Genomic DNA, 15613 nt, shown 5'->3' with positions numbered 1-15613 from the left:
CCTCCCCTGCCAACCTAACCACATGGTATCTCCCACGTTGTTTACCCCCCCTCCTTTTGAGCGTCTTTGGGTGCGGTCTTGGGGGGGAGGGGGTTGTGGGGGGTTTTTTTTGGAAGGTATCTGGGTGCGTACGCAAATCACGTAAGGTAACATTTGGCAGACAGGGCTGGCAGCCAATGGTGTGAGGGCGGGAAGGTGCCCGGGAGCCAATGAGAACGCGGACCGGCGGAGGAGGAGGCGGGGTCAGCTGCGACCAGGGCGGGCTGAAGGGAAGAGCCGTGGAATGGCGGACGGCCGGGACGGTCCGCTTCGAGGGTGACGAGCTGAGGGGAGGAAAAGGATAGTGGAGCCCACCAATAAGGCGGTTGTGTGAGGGTAAGTCCTTTAGCTGGGTGGGGGCTGGGAGTGGAGGAGCCGCCCCTCTAGGTGCTCGCTGGAGGGCTGAGGTGGGGGGGGGCGTCCTGAAAAGGAAGCCAGGGAGGGGCGTGGCCTCGAGGGGGGAGTTTCGCACCTGAAGTCTCAGGGCTGCGGGAGTGGCGCACAGGAAGCTGCTTCCTACCGAGTCAGACCCTTGCTCCACCTAGCTCAGCATTGCCTGCACTGACTGGCAGGAGTTTTCCCAGTCCCACCTGGCGATGCCAGAGATGAACCTGGGAGCTTCTACATTCAAAACAGGTGCTCTGCCTCCATCCATGGGGTTGACGTGGAGGAGCTTCTGAGCCAGAGGGCTTCCATGGGTGGGATTCTTAAGGCTTGTGCCTAGGATGGTAGGAGACATGCTGTGAGCTAGGTGGGGTGGTGGTGATGACCAGAACACTGGTTGCCACTGACACCGTTTTATATTTTTGGTACCGGTCTGCTCCTGTGCAAGTTGTCCTCATCTCCAAGGGATATCTGCAGGCCTTTCCCCCTGATCCTTGCCAGCTGCTGCCTTTTTGTGTATTGTTGCTGAAATAGAGTTTGTCTTTGGGTGCGCTCATACTCAAAGTGCTCTCAAATTGCAGTTGTTGAATCTAGGGCTGACTTCAGCAGCAGTCAAATGCTTTTATTCCTGCATCTGTGTGCACTGTTAGTCTGATGGGGAGTAAACTGGCTTAGCAATTTAACCTCCAGGCTCAGAGGCAAAATGCTCTTAAAAAATGCAGGGGAGCAACAGCAGGAGAAGGGGAATGCCTTCATTTCTTGCCTCTGGGCTTCTCAGAGGCATCTGGTGGGCTACTGTGGGAAACAGGATGCTGGACTAGATGGGCTTGGACCTGATCCAGCAGGGCTAAAGGTAAAGTCAAGTGTGCCATCAAGTTGGTGTCAGCTCCTGACAACCGCAGAGCCCTGTGGTTGTCTTTGGTAGAATTCACTGGCGGGGTGCGGGGTATGTGTGTTACCATTGCCATCTCCTGTGCAGTATGAGATGATGCCTTTCATCATCTTCCTATATCTCTGCTGCCCGATATTAGGGATGTGCATGGAGGCTGAGGGGGCGCAGGGGAGGCTTGAGGGGGTGGAGGATGTCACTTTAAGGGCGGAGGAGGGTGTGCTAACTTCTCACCCTGCTCGGTGTCTGTAAAAGCCTTCAGGGTGGCAGTGTACCTCTCTGCTCCCTTCCCCTTCTGTGGCTGGAAGTATCGGGTGCACGTCTCATGCATGCAACCGGTACTTCTGGCCACTTCCGGCCAAAGAGGGAGAAGGTGTGGCAGGGAGGTACACTGCCGCCTCAAAGGCTTTTACGGACCCTGAGCACCAGCAGGGGGAAAGTTGGGGGAGGGGTAAGTGTGCCCTCCCCTGCCCCTAAAGTGACTGACACACACACGGCTTTGAACTTTGACCCCCCCACTCCCGTGTTCGAACCTGTTCGGAGGCTCTTAAAAGGGGCTCCAAATAGGTTCATGCACATCCCCACCCGATATAGGTGTTTCCCATAGTCTTGCTTCCCATAGTCTGGGAAACTTCCCATAGTCTGGGAAACAGTGTCTTATATTAATTTTAGCCCCCAAAAATGCACTAGGGCAATTGGCGGTACATCAGAAATTACTGCTAGGTCTTACTTTCGGGGAAACAGGGTACCAGCTAATCAGTTCATTTCCCCACTGTGCCATTAGGTGGCTCCAGCAGGGCTACTCAGGCAATAAAGAATTCTTAATTTAATGAAGGTATTATTTTGCTGCAGCATCTCCCGCGATGGCTAATAATAAAGTAAGAAGAAAAGTGTGTTTGCTTCTCAAATGAACTTCTGGTATTTGAGAGGAGGAAGTGTGAACACACTTCCTCTCTCAAGTCAGCTGTTTCAGCAGCACTATTAGTGGCAGAGTGTTTCACTTTTGCGGGGTGAAAAAGTTGTCAACTCTGTGGGGAGTAAATTGAGTTGGCTGTCGAGTCTGTACAAAAGTGAAATACGTTATTACTGAAATCACTGCTAAAGTAAACTGCTGCTGTCTGAGAGCAGTAGATGTGAAGATACCCATTGTGCACTTCTAACTTTTGGCAGGTAGGAGCCTCCCCCCCCCCCGCTCCCGATGAGCTTGCTCCCGAGCACTGCATGCCACCTTATGCAGCTTTATTACTTACTTGGAAAGCTGGTTTTAGAATTTTATCCCTCCCCTGTCCATTAGGGCATTATGGGGAAGGATGGAAGAAGCTTGTGATGTGTGAGGCGTCTTCCTTTTGTGAGTAGTGCGGCAGAAAGGGTGTGGGTATCTTGGGAGTGGAAGAGGAAAAGGGTGTGGTTGTGATTGTGACAGCTGAAGAAAAGGCAAGCAGGGCACTGTACGTGGAGGAGCTAGAGGTGGCCGTGGGTCACCTCCAGCATCAGAGGCACGATGCCTCTCAAAAGCAGTTGCAGGGGAGCAACAGCAGGAGAGAGGGCATGCCCTCACCTCATGCCTGTGTGAGTACATCACACTTGTGAGTACACATGTTGGACACGCACATGAGCGCGACGCACACACTCGCACCCGGCACTTCCGGCCAAAGAGGGAACAGGGTGGCAAGGAGGTATGCTGCTACCCCGATGGAGCCTTTCCTAACAGAGCACTGGTGCGGGGGAAGCGGAGGGATAGGTAAGTGCATCCTTCCCTGCCCTTAAAGTTGTCCCATCCCCGCCAATTCTGTGCACATCCCTAGCCTGTGGACTCCCCAGAGGCATCTGGTGGTGGGCCACTGTGTGAAACAGGATGCTGGACTAGAGAGGACCTCCATCCAGCAGGGCTGTTCTTAAGCTGGTGGGACAGGAAAGGAAATCTTGATTTGGCTAAGGATGGAAACATAGAAAGCTGACTTCTGCTGAGTCCGACTACTGGTCATTTTCACTCAGTATTGTCCACACAGACTAGCAGTGGCGCTCCAAGGTTTTACATAGGAGTCTTTCCCAGCTCCAGCTGGAGATCCCAGGGATTGATTATGAGACCTTCAGCATTCAGTGCAGGTGCTCTACCACTGAACCATGACCTCACCCCTGCACATGACTGAGGGGCCCCCACTCCTGCTGCTGACAGAGTGTAGGGCCGGGTGTGCCTGTCATGTGAAACTGAAGTTGATGCTGTGGTATTAAAGATGATTTGTAATAGGAGAGAAGAAGGCTTCTGACTGTGTTCCATAGGGATGGAAGGTGCCATGTTCTGGTACAGGAGGGAGAGGAGGAATGGGTTGAGCCTAAGGGCTGCAGTCTATCTCGAGTATATAGGGTTCTAGGGTGAGGGGACTCCTGGCGTTAGTCCATAGTACAGCGGGAAGCCTGGGGTGAGAGATGGGGTTATGAAGAAGTTCTTGTCTTGGGTAGCAGAGCGTCCAAAATGGGACATAAAGAAGGTGTGTGTTTCGGGAAGTGGTCTGTAGCAGATAGGCAGTCCTTGTCTTGATGCCTGTGGAGAGAACTTGCCCCTCCAGAGAAAGGAAGTGGGGCTAAAGGGGTGGCAGCTAGGAAGCAGTCTGCCTGCAATGCAGGTGAGGTGTCCAAATTGTGGCAGTATAGTGGAGAGTAATGCTTGCCCTGGGTGCGGCTGGGTGGTGTGATGAAGATGAGGATGGTGTGATGAAGATGAGGGTGTCTTGGGGCAGGGGTGGAGATATAGCAGAGAAAGTGAGTGTTTCCACTGGTCTGTTGGCTAGATTTTCTATAATAAGGAAGAGTTCCATACTCTTTATTTGTTCTCTGACCTTCCTAGTCACTGCCTTTGGGATAGATGTGAATGTTTGTCTACTTAAGCGGCCACTTTGAATGTAAATTCTGGACCAAACAGAGAAATCTGTGTGTGCTAGGCTGGGATTGCCAGCAGAATTGTGCAGTTGGAGCCTGTGTATATGCAGAAGCTTGGGGCTTTGGAAGGGCGTGGGGTACGTTTGTGTGTCTGTATTATATTTATATCCCAGTCTTCTTCAAGGAACTCAGAATAGCTATCATTATCCCCCGCCCATCCCCATTTTTATCTTCAAGGACTCTGTGAGGTAAGTTAGGCTGAGAGATTAATGACTGACTGGTCCAAGGTTACACAATGAGCTTTGTAACTGAGCAGGATTTGAATCCATTTCTCCTCAGTCAAAGTAGTTGCTACACCACAATACGACAGCAAATATCAGAGTGCAGGCAAAGGAGCAGGTTTGAAAAGGCATCTCTCATTTGAAAAGATAGGTCCTTAAAGGCTACCTGTGCACTAGAAACATGTTGGCCTTATATATAAACACTGGATCTGATAGGTTCACTGCACAAATAGGGATCATATTAGCTTGTGTCCCATTTATGTGGAATCTTTTTAAAAATATATATACACAGCTATAATTTGTCTCTGTAAAACTTGCTTTGCTTGTGGAAATCTTGTCCTCTATGTGTTTGGGCATGCAGTAGGTTGCCCTTACTTGTAAAATCTATTGTAAGTGGAATAGTTCTGGAATCTTAGCTTGCATATTAACCTCTTAAAAATGCATATCTGATTTCTGTGGTGTGAGCTATTGGCTGCGCAGTTGCCAGCTAATCTTACTCAACAGAGAGTTGCAGTTTGGATGCGTACATGTATAAAAATGTGGTTGTACTGAGAAGTACTGAATAATCAGCTAATGTGTGCTTATGCATGTTTGTGCATTGCATAAAGTGCAAACATAGGAATGTAAGAAGCTGCCTGAGTCAGACCATTGGTTCAACTAGCTCAGTATTGTCTATACTGACTGGCAGGGGCTCTCCAAAGTTTCAGGCAGAATCTTTCCCAGCCCATACCTGGAGATGCCAGGGACTGGACCTTCTGTTTGCAAAACAGATATTCTACCACTGAGCTATGACGGCTTCTCTCTGTGGCCAATACCACTTGATTGAACTTCTCTTGTACTCCTTCCTCAGAGTGACTACTGCTTTACAGTAATTTTCTCCTTTATCCTAACTCCATATGATACAATAGTAATTCCACTTTTTGGTTAGGCTGAGGCTTAGGGTGGCACACCCAGAATAGTTGATGGCCAGACAGGAGCATGAATCAGAGTTCTCCAGTCAAAACCCAATTCTTCCCATTAAAGCACACTGCCTATTAAATAATTTGGGGCCAGAAAAGACATAGCAAGGGACCCTCAAGTGTAATGTGCAGTTAGCCAGACTGATACAGAGTAGGCCCCTTTTAAAGGTCACTGTGTGTGACTTTGCGTGTTAAAGCATTCCTGGGCAGATTCTCTGCAGCTTTATCTTTGCAAATGTGAAGTAGCTATTCACTAATTTCTTGGAAGTTGCTTCACAGTCTTTCCAAAGAGTCCTTTTGAGGATGCCGGAATACAAAATCATGAAATAGGTGAGTCTGGTTTTCTTTCCATATGTGGTTGTGGGCAGTGGTTATGACTGACTGACTTACAGGCTATCCCAAAATACTTTTGTATCTGGATATACAGTTCCTTGATCTGCTGTGGAGTGCTTTATAAGGGAACAATCTTCTATGGGCCTGGTCATGTCTGGTCTTGGTCTACAAATATCAGGTTGATATCTTTTATTTGTTTTAAAAGTATTTCAGAGTGCTGTTCAAAAAAACGATATTAAGCAAAACATCAAGCAGTTGAACATTTTCCTTGTCTTTTGTTTTTCCCCTGTGTAGGAGCTCATCAGGTAGGGTTGTATACTGAGCATGCTCGAGACAGAACTGTATCATGTGATGGAGGCGCCTCCCAGTTCCAATTCTGTCTCGCTCGTGATAGGACTCTGTGGAGAGAGCTCTTGCTTTTTCAGCGTTTTTTCGGCCTTCACTATTGGAATTTTCTGACTGACTCTACTCTTTCCTCCTCTAACACCTTTAGGTTGTGCAAGGGTTGGAGGAGAGCTGTTCTCAATTCAGCTTCATAACATTTTACCTAGAAATTACCTTCTTTCTTTGGATTTGATTCAGTTGGCGCCAACTAAAAAGTTTATTTTAATTTCTGCCTTTTTTGCGTCCAAGCACTGCTCTCATGGAGCTTGCTCATGCCGAAGAACTATTACAGGGCTCTTTATCAGAAGGATTGCGGCTACCGCAAGACCTGGGTAGCCCGCTACATGCAGTCCCTGCCTGCATGGCATCAGCCTCCTCAGCGCCTGTTGTGACAGCGATTCAGACTGTGGAGGCTAGGACTTTGGAGCAGCTATTCACAAAAACTCCCAAGAAGTCCAAACACTGTGGGGGCCAGCCTTTGCCCAAGAAGAAGAAGCAGTGTGGAGAAATGCTTTCAAGGGCAGAAAGCCTGAGGCTAAGCGAGAGCGCCTTTAATTAAGGCGGTATGCATGCACTCGGAAATGACACCAGCCAAAACCGGAAGCAAAGCGCACAGCAAAATGCTGCCTCATGAGGGGGGTGACATTCTGGTGCCCTATGTCTCGCCCGATGTGAGCTCAGTGGTTAAGGGGGAACTGGCTAGCCCGCGCATTCCCTCCCCACTGCCCAGGCAATACCCGACGCCTGTGTCATACTCGGAGGAGCCACCAGTCTTGCCGGGAGATGTGAGTAACATGCCTCCCCCAGAGCCACCCACCTGCGGCTCTGCGTCTAGAGCAGGGCTGCTCAACTTCAGCCCTCCTGCAGATGTTGGCCAACTCCCATAATTCTTGGCTATTGTCCACAGTGGCTGGGGATTATGGGAGTTGTCGTCCAAAAACAGTTGGGGGGCCTAAGTTGAGCAGACCTGGTCTAGAGCCACCTGTGGCTCTGTTAACTGTCTCAGACCCAAGCCTTCAGAGGCCTGCACGCATTCTGTCCACCCCTCTTCTGACGGGCCCACCTCATGAGCCACCTGCGGCTCCGGTTGTCCCTCCGACAGCCCCCACCCCTCTGGCGCCCGGGCCTAACTGTAGGCGCCCGCCTGGCAGAAGGGGCAGCGACTGGCTCTCCTCCTCTCCTGATTCGAGCCCCTGCGGGAGGGCCATCCCCGTCTCAGAGCAGGGACTATTTGCACCGAGACCTCTACCACCTAGGCGCAAGAGGCGGCGTAGAAATTCCTCTACTTCCTCCCCCACTCGGGGCGACAGGAGGCCCAAGCACCCTAGGCCCCCCACCAACCCCCCTGTTTTGACCCCCATGCTTCCTATTCTACCTCCACCTGCAGACAGATCTCTTCATCACGACGTTTTCCTTCCGATGTCTCAGGTCTTTGACCACCTGCAGGTGGACCTATTCGCCTCCCCGATCAACCACCAACTCCCTTGGTATTTCACCAGATACCAAGCCCATCAAGCGGAAGCGATGGACACACTCAACTTGCCATAGCTGAACATTCTCCTCTACTCCTTTCCCCCCATGGCCATCATCACAAAGGTTCTCCGGAAACTGGTTCAGGAGAGGGCGGTAATGATCCTCGTTGCTCCCCACTGGCCCTACAGGCTGTGGTTCTCCGACCTCCACGACCTAGCTGTAGGATCTCCCTGGCATCTTCGCAATCGCTCAGACCTCCTTCACCAGGGACCTCTTCTACATCCCGATCCTGCATGGCTACAGCTCTCCATTTGGAAGTTGAGCGCTCAAAATTAGCGTCCCAGGGTTACTCCAGACAGGTCCCAAACACCATCTTTGCCTCTTGCAGACAGTCTACTAATAGGGTATATCAAGCTACATGGGCCGCCTTTCTGAGGTGGGAACATACCAACAAGAAAGACCCTCTGTTCATGAGAGTTCCGGAAGTCCTCACCTTTTTACAATCTGGCCTAGATCTGCACCTTAAGCCCAGTACACTAAGACGTCAAGCTTCAGTCCTGCAGATCTCTTCATTGGTCGTGGGCCAGGGGTCCCTCTATCCTCATATCTCCAGATTTTTGAGGGGGCCTGCAAACCTGGCACCTCCACCTCTTAAATGGTTCCCCTCTTGGAATCTCAGTAAGGTGCTTTGTGCCCTGACTAAAGCACCATTTGAACCTATATATCTTCAATTCCTCTAAAGACCTTAACCTTTAAGGTTCTCTTCCTGGTGGCCAGCACCTCTGCATGAAGGGTATCAGAGCTAGGTGGTCTCTTGGTATGCAGAGAATTTTGCACTTTTCAGTCAGATTCAGTTAACCTCCAATTAGACCCTACCTTCCTCCTGAAGGTAAATTCCACCTTCCATAGGTCCCAAGTTATCATTCTACCCCCCTTCTGCCCTTCCCCAGTCCACCCCAAAGAAAAGCTCTGGCACAAATTGGATGTGCACAGAGCTCTTGGCACCTATATTTGACGGACTAGGGATATTCACAAGTCAGACTCCCTCTTGTTTCTTTTCACACCCCGTCCCTAGGTAACAGGGTCTCTAAGCTTACCCTAGCCAGCTGGATTAAATCCTGCATTCTTCTGGCATATGCCTCCTTTAATCTCCCTCCTCCGGAAGGCATCACAGCCCATTCCACCAGGAGTGTGGCTGCTTCCGCGGCTTTTTCAGCGCACACACTACTCTCAGAGATCTGCCAGGCAGCTACCTGGTTGTCCGTTAACGCCATTCATTCGGCATTACAAAGTGTCCTTTTCTACGGCCCAGGCCGCCTTCAGTCGCACAGTACTCCAACAGATGGTCTAATCTCTAATATGTCCTCCCTCCCGTGGGCCTATCTCTCTTTCTAGCTTGGGTACATCTCTACCTGATGAGCTCCTCCTACACAGGGGGAAAAGGAACATTGGCTTACCATGAAGGGTTCTTTTTCCCTGTGTTAGGAGCTCATCAGCCCCTCCTGGATGTATTGTATCGGCTCTCCTGGGCAGGGTACCTGGGCAGCAGGCTTTATTGTTCTAGCCTGAAACACTGTGGGAGATGGCTCTCAGGGTTACAGTTACTAGGTTTTCTGTCTCCTTCTGAGCTGTTCTGGTTTCTGGGATTCAATCTTGATATAACTACCTTTTCTCTTCCTACATGTCTAACGACCTCTTAGCTATATTTCTCATACAGATTTCATCAAACTGCAGCAGTACTCTATCCACCTGACATATCTCACTCCACTCAACAGCCCTGGAACTGAGGCTGGGAGGCGCCTCCGGCCACAAAACAAGTCATATGATCCAGTTCTGTCTCGAGCGTGCTCGGTATACAACCCTACCTGATGAGCTCCTAACACAGGGAAAAAGAACCCTCCACGGGAAGCCAGTGTTCCTTTACAAGGGTTCTTCAGCTTTGTGCTGCCCACTGTCTTGCTTACAAAAAGGTTTCTTAGTAATACAGTATGCAGGCAGCTGAATCTGATGCTTTAGAAAGAATTATCTAATGGTGATGTTTTATGCCAAGTAATGTGCCATATTTCATGAATGCCATAGGTATGAAAAATAGTTCAAAAACCTAAAAAAACATTAAAAATATGTAATTGAAAGCAGTAAGTGTTCTTACACAACTGCAGTGTTTTGTGGGAAGATACAAGGTACCCTAATGGCACAGTGGGGAAATAACTTGATTAGCAAGCCAGAGGTTGCTGGTTCGAATCTCTGTGACATGTTTCCCTGCAGACTATGGGAAACACTTATATCGGGCAGCAGTGATATAGGAAGATACTGAAAGGCATCATCTCATACTGCGCAGGAGTTGGCAATGGTAAACCCCTCCTGTATTCTACCAAAGACAACCACAGGGCTCTGTGGTCCCTAGGAGTCGACACCGACTCAACAGCATACTTTACTTTACAAGGCATGTCTGTATTAGAAAGCTATATTAGTTTTTATATCTGTTTAGGACCATCTTATTTATGTATTTTTCTATGTAAACCACTTTGAGAATTTTCTTGAAGAGCAATATATAAATGTAAATCGTCGTAAATATTTGTCATCATGGCTTCACCCCAAAGAATCGTTTGAGGGTATTGAGAGTTCTCTGTTGAAGCTACCTTTCAGATTTAAAGTTCCTATGGGAGACCTAAGCCAGTTTAAGTCTGTGTATGTCCTGACAAGAGACATAGGGATAAGCAGAATTGCCTTGCAGTTATTCAGATCCTTGCCATGCTGGACTTTGTGATCAGACCCAAGGCTTATCTAGTCCAGCATCCTGTTTCCTACAGTGGCCCACCAAATGCCTCTGGGAAGCCCACAGGCAAGAGGTGAGGACATGCTTTCTCTCCCATCACCAGGGTCCTCAAATGAGATTCCATGGTGAGCATTCCGTTGCCCTCTGGCAAGGGTGACAAGGAGTCCCAGTATTCCTTGTGAACTTGAAACTGAGGAGGGGGCAAGAATTAGTGCAAGGATCTTCAAGCTGGGGAGGAGGACTACAGCTGTCTGTTTTGGCTATGAACTGCAGAGGCACACAGGGCATTGCCAAAACAAGCCCCAGGCGTTCCTTCCAGGTCCAGAGGAGAAGATTGGGGCTGTTCACTTTGGTGGTTGGCTGCAGAAGCATTCTAGGTGTTGCTGCCCACCACCAAAACAAGCCCTTGCCTTAACATCCAGTTTCTAAGTTTGGAGGGAATTGTCTCTGCAGTTATGCTGGGCTTCGGGGTGCTCCGCAGTCCAGTGCCGCTTCAGGGGCAGCCCGTTGCTCCCATTTCCCCCGAGGGGCGTATGGGATTGTCATTTCCCTTTTGTGGAAGCACAGGTTGGGAACCAAGGCTTGAATCCTATGCACATGTACCTGGGAGGAAGCCCCAGTTAACATAGTATGCTTGCTTCCAAGTAAACATCCATAGGACTGCGTTGAAGATAAGTCATGGCGTCATTTGGTGTTGGAGCTTCTGGCTTGGCTACCAGGGCCCACCAAAACTTGTGGAAACTTTGATCAACACCTCGATGTTGTGTCCTACTTGCTGCCTTGCGTTTTCTGGATATAAAATGCTACATATCTGCATAAACCCAAACATGCTGTTTGATGCAAAACGTTATGGTTCATTGTGGTAGCAAATGCTTTGTGAATCTCTAGTGTTGACTTCTACTTGTTATGAGCATAACAAAAATGAGCATAACGTTTTTGTACAATTACTATTGAACTTCCCCCTTTATAGAAACTTGATTTTGTTCATGTGTATAAGGTAATAAGGGTTTGGATTTGGTGCTGCATATGGCACAAATGTGCACTAGCCTGGCTTCTAATGATACCTAGTTTTAATTTGCTTTTAAATGTGGGTTTGATTTTAATGTAAACTGCCCTGAGCTACTTTAGGAAGGGCAGGGTGTGTGTATTTATATATTTGAAATAAAATAAAATACAGGGCTCCCTAACATGTAACTTACCTGGATGTCTCTGACTGAGTGGACATTCAGGCCCTGAGTAATTCATTACAGTGCTACCTTAGCTTCCCAGAATGTAAAATCACATTCTGGGCGTAAAGCACAGTCTTATGTGATTGTCACACAGAAGGTGACACAACCATTTAGCAGAAGCATATGAATATGTGATTGATGTGAACTGGAGTTAAAAGCTTGGGTAGCTGAACGCCTGGGGTGTGTGGGTGTGTGCGTTTTGTGTGTGCGTTTTGCTTAGTTGATTTAAAAACCAAAAAAGCCTATGTCATTTTTCTGCAGTAATGGAGTCCATCCTAGAATATAGGTGGTTGTGTACCTAGCATGCCTCGGGACAGATAGATCTTTATCCAAGCAAATTTCCAGTAGTCAGATAGGAGGAGCCAAACCTCCAATTCTGTTCCTGTCTTGCCTCAGGGAACAGCGTTCATAGAGAGCTCCTTCTATTTTCTAATTCAGGCTAGTTTTTTCTCTTTCTTTCCTCCTCTTTCTCTCTCCTTGTGTGCCAGGGTGGGAATGGAGTCTATTCATTATTATTTTTAACCAAATTCCAAACATTTTTAAGTATTGGTGACTTGCTTACTTCATTTTCTATTGTTTGCTTTATCCCCTCTCCCTCATGGAGCCATCCCATACAGCCGATTTCCTTGTTGGATCCCTCTCGGAGGGACTGTATTCCGAAACCCCAGCAGCCTTGCAGGTTCTTTTACCCCTGAAGCCAAAGCGCTCTTACTCAGCGTCTCCGCCCTACAAGGGTGCGATTCACTCCTCCTCCATGCTGGCTGGGAGCACTGATCGCACTAAAAATGTGCATTAAAAATCAAAGGGGGAAAAATCAAAGCACATGCTCCCTATAGCAGTGCAAGAGAAACCCAAGCCCCAGAGGAAGAACAACAAAGTCCAGGTGGCTCGTCTCAGCAAACACTTGCTTCTGCAAGTGGTTTGTCAGCAGCGCCAACCGTCACGGCTTACCTCCAGCCCTCCTTGTTCATGAGGGTGCTCCCAACAAAGCGGTAATAATGGGTGCCATTTTATTGCCCATGAACAACAATTCTGGCCCCGCAGTAGGGGAGTGGGGACTGGCAATGCCGCTCCCCCCCCATCCCCGCCAGCAACGTGTACCACACATTTGGAGGACCAAGAACAAGGGCTGCTACTCCGCCAAACCTACCACCAGCAATGGATCCCTCAGACATAGAGATGACCACCATAACCATGCAGCTGATAACTGTGAGTAACAACCGCATGGAACAGCCCAGTAGCAATCCTCCTATCTCTGAGGATACCTCCAGTTGGCTTAAGGAGTTTATAGCGAAGGAGTTCAAACTGCTCCTGCCTTCCATTCCTGCTGCTGCTGCTCCTCCATTTTTCCCTATTTTAAAACAGCCCAAAGCCCCTGACAAACCCTTCCTATTCTCCTCTCCTGACTCAAGCCCTGCAAGGAAATCCATCCTATTGGGGGGAAAGGGGACAATTCATGCTACACGTCCTCATTTGTCACCATAAAAGGCACCCCGATCCTTCTTCTTCCTCATCTGAAACTACCCCAGCAAAGAAATCCTGTCCCCAGGATCACCCAGAGAACCCTTCTGTACCTTCCCAACCTTCTCCTCTGTCTCATCCTCCCACTATTCCTAAGCCTGGGCACCCCCAATCTTACCCAAAGAGCCAGACTCCTCTCATCTTCTGAATCAGCAGAAGGTGAAATTTCAGATGAGGAGACCTCTCTCCACAGGTCCCCGATTCAAACTGCAGCAGAATTTGATATCTTAATGACTAAAGCTAGGAGAACGATCAATGCAGTTTCACCCTCGGATGCCCCTGCTACCACACAAGGATGGGATGAAAAGGATTTTCTCTCATCTTCATCATTGCCTCCCTTGGTTCCACCCCCCTGCCCATTTCGCAACACTATGATGGCAGAATGACCATTTCCACACAAACCTGCCATTCCTCTTCCATATAAACTATACTCACTTCCACAAGATATCTCTGGAAGACCTCATGCTACTGGCGCAAGTCCTGGGTTCCATTATTGCTTGCCTAGAGTGCACTCCATGAGCCAGATGGCACTCTTGCACCCTCCTGTGGTACCTCCTTCCCTTTCAGGACCTAATCATCTCACAAACTCACAGGGCGAGTTCTCCCTCCACAGGTCCCTACCACTCTCCCTCCGCAGGTCCCTCGAGTGGTGGCTTCCACTGATCCCTCCATCACGCATCACCACTGATGCCAGTCTTTCCAGATGGGGAGTACACTGCCTCAGCTGCTATGCTCAAGGCACTTGGAATACTCTGGAGAAGAAAAAGAGCACCAGCTGGTTAGAGCTTTGAGCAATTCACCTAGCATTCCTACAGTTTCTACCATCCATCAAAAACCACCATGTCCTGATCAGAACAGATGACGTGACAGCCAAATCTCACGTAAACAATCAGGGAGGCACAAGGTCATGAGCCCTCATGATGGAGTCCTCCCTCTTATTCACTTCGGCGGAAAAGAATCTCTGCTTGGTTGTGGCGGAACACCTCAGAGGGATCTCCAATGTGAGAGTGGACTGGCTCAATTGTCAGAATGTCGTCCCAGCAGAATGGTCCCTCAACCCAAAAGTTGTCTTTCAGATGACCAAGGAATTATTCACACCAGTGGTAGATCTATTTGCAACCGCTCTCAACAGCCAGCTATGTAGGTTCTTCCCCAGGTTCATTGCACCCCAGGCCAAAGCCATAGACACTCTATCAGGCTACTTTATGCCTTTCCCCCACTGGCCATCATAGCCAAAGTCCTACAAAAGCTATTACAGGAGAGGGCACTACTCATCCTCATAGCCCCACATTGGCCAAGAAGACCTTGGTTTGCAGACCTGGTCTCTCTGTCCATACAACCACCTTGGCCCCGAAGCCCGGACCTCCTATCGCAGGGACCGGTCCTTCGCTCAGACCCAGACTGTCTAAAACTCAACGCATGGACATTGAGTGGACAATGTTAGCCCAATAGGGCTGTTCCTCGACTGTACAAGATACCATTTTAGCCTCCAGGAATCCAGCCACTAAAATAACTTACCAGATCATGTGGTTGGATTTTTCCCGCTGAATGCGAAGGAAACAGTTCTCTCCAACATCAGTGGGCGTATCTGAGGTCCTGGCCTTTCTACAGTCGGGTCTGGACTTGGGGTTGCGACCTAGCACCCTCCACAGACAAACATCAGCCCTCGCCTCTGTTCTGGATATTAATTCCCCAGGATTGACCCTGTTCTACCTTCACATTCAGCGTTTTCTTAGGGGCACAAAAAACATGGTTCCTCCTTGAGTACATAGTTTCCCCTCATGGAACCTCAACAAAGTGCTCTAACACAACCTCCGTTTGAACCACTCTGCACAGCTTCACTGAAGGCCCTTTTCTACAAGGTCCTATTCCTCTTAGCTATCACTTTGGCTTGCTGGATTTCAGAGTTTGGTGCTCTGTCCGCTTGCAAAGAACTGTCTGTTTTTCAGCAGGATTCAGTAATCTTTAAGCTCAATCCGACCTCCATACCCAAGGTTAATTCTACATTCCATTGCTCACAACCAGTAGTACTGCCTTCTTTCTGTCCATCGCTGGTTCACACGAAAGAAAAGAGTTGGCACACTCTAGATGTCACTGCAAATCATCTGCAGCAACGTGTTCTTCTATAATGCCCTTTGTTAAACACTTCAAAATCTCGTCCTTCTACTCAGCCCAGGCAGCACTTGGCTGTACTGTTCTGCAGCAACTGGTCTAGACCACTGTTTCTCAACCACCAGTCTGTGGACCAGTGCCGGTCTGTGCTGGTCCATGAGGAATTAATCCCCCCATAAAACAATTTCAAGCCGGTGGGGCCCACCACTTCTGGGAGCTCTCCAGAGCTCATTTCTAGGCAGGCAGCCCTTGCTGCTGGGATAACGTTCATTTCAAGGAAGCTAAATGAGTGTTATCCCAGCAGCAATTGCTGCCTGCCTAGAAATGAGCTCTAGAGAGCTCCCAGTGGCAGTGCC

The 15613-nt window shown here is 49.0% G+C and overlaps 1 protein-coding gene across 2 annotated transcripts in view; it reads left to right on the top strand.

Annotated features, from left to right (window-relative positions):
• Positions 1-225: 225 nt before the first annotated feature.
• The window catches only part of WASF2 (WASP family member 2), a 62331-nt gene continuing 46943 nt past the window's right edge, over positions 226-15613 (top strand). For both annotated transcript variants that reach the window (XM_053268390.1, XM_053268389.1), the window contains exon 1: positions 226-375. The gene's annotated coding sequence lies outside the window, so the exon portion shown is untranslated. The remainder of the gene's footprint in view (positions 376-15613) is intronic.

This window comes from Hemicordylus capensis, chromosome 7 (assembly GCF_027244095.1).
Source record: "Hemicordylus capensis ecotype Gifberg chromosome 7, rHemCap1.1.pri, whole genome shotgun sequence".
Lineage (NCBI taxonomy): Eukaryota > Metazoa > Chordata > Lepidosauria > Squamata > Cordylidae > Hemicordylus > Hemicordylus capensis.
This window is presented reverse-complemented; position numbering and strand designations above follow the sequence as displayed.